A 1,722-nucleotide genomic window follows, 5' to 3' on the forward strand; every position below is an offset into this window, starting at 1 on the left:
CCTGTACTCAGCTGGTTCTTCGCTTTATTGATCACAGTGGGACGAAACGCAAAGCTGTCCTCGGCGGGATTTGAACTCAGAGTCGGAATAAATACTGCAAACCAATTCTTTCGACGCTCTGACGATTCAGCCAGCTAGCTCTCTCATAATTTAGAAAGAACGGTTTCAAATTTTGACACAAGACCAGTAATTTCAAGGAAGGGGATAAACCGATTACATCGACGCCAGGGCATAACTTCTACTTATTTTATCGACCCCCGAAAGAATGAAAAGTAAAGTTGAGCTCGGAGGAATTTGAAGTCAAAATGTGAAGACGGACGAATTGCCGCTAAGCATTTTGCCCGGCATTCTATCGACTCTGCCAACTCGCCGCCTTACAGATGAGAAATAGTGGTTTCAAATTTTAGCACAATGCCAGCAATTTCGGGGAAAGGGATGTATTCAACTGGTATTATTTTATTGACCTCGAAAGGATGAACGGCAAAGTCGACTTCGGCGGAATTTGAAATCAGAGCGTAATGATAGATGAAATGGCGCTAAGTATTTGTCCGGCGTACGAACGGTTCTTCCAGCTCGTTGCCTTAAAAATGAGAAATAATCCTTTCTAATGCAGGCACAAGGCCTGAAATTTTGAGGAAGGGAGTAACCGATTTCACCGACCCCAGTATCGGCTGCTACTTATTTTATCGACCACGAAAGGATGTAAGGCAAAGTCAACTTCGGCGAAATTTGAACTCAGAACGTAGCGGCAGATGAAATACCTATTTCTTTTCTACCCACAAGGAGCTACACACAGAGAAGACAAACAAGGACAGACAAACGGATTAAGTCGATTATATCGCCCTCAGTGCGTAATTGCTACTTAATTTATCGATCCCCAAAGGATGAAAGGCAAAGTCGACCTCGGCAGAATTTGAACTCAGAACATAACGGCAGATGAAATACGGCTACGCATTTCGCCTGGCATGCTAACGTTTCTGCCAGCTTGCCGCCTTCCACCGCCTTATGGTGGCACTCCGTCGGTTCCGACGACGAGGGTTCCAGTTGATCCGGCCAAAGAACAGCCTGCTTGTGAAATTAACGTGCAAGTAGCTGAGCACTCTACAAACACGTGTACTCTTAACGTAGTTCTCGGGAGATTCAGCATGACACAGAATGTGACAAGGCTGGCCTCTTTGAAATACAGGTACAACAGAAACAGGAAGAAAGATTGAAAGAAAATTGTGATGAAAGAGTACAGCAGGGTTCATACCACCACTCTGTCGGTCTGGGAATCGAAATCGCGATCTACAACCGCTAGTCCGCAGACCTAACCACTGGGCCATTGCCCCTCCACACCACCTTATAATAATTGAAAAATTATAAAGAAAATTGAGAAGAAACTTTATGGTTGGTGTGCTACAAAACACACACAGATACACACATACATGTATATTAGCTAACTCGTGTATTTATAGGGGATATTAGATGACGCTCATAGTTTTAGACTCATCCATCTTTCTATAAGCAGAACTATTTGATTACTTCTTTAAAATGTAAACACTTGGAGAAGCTACAAAATATATCATTTTCAGGCTGAGTTTCTATGTGGTCAAAGCTAAAAAAAAGCCTGTAATATATTTGGGTAGAGAAACCCTTGCATAATTAAAAAAATGATCGAACGCTACTTGTAGGAGAGAAGAAATTGTTTCGTCTCACTCAGATAGCGTTCAATCCAATTTG

The sequence above is a fragment of the Octopus sinensis genome, unplaced genomic scaffold (genome assembly GCF_006345805.1).
Source record: "Octopus sinensis unplaced genomic scaffold, ASM634580v1 Contig20075, whole genome shotgun sequence".
Taxonomy (NCBI): domain Eukaryota; kingdom Metazoa; phylum Mollusca; class Cephalopoda; order Octopoda; family Octopodidae; genus Octopus; species Octopus sinensis.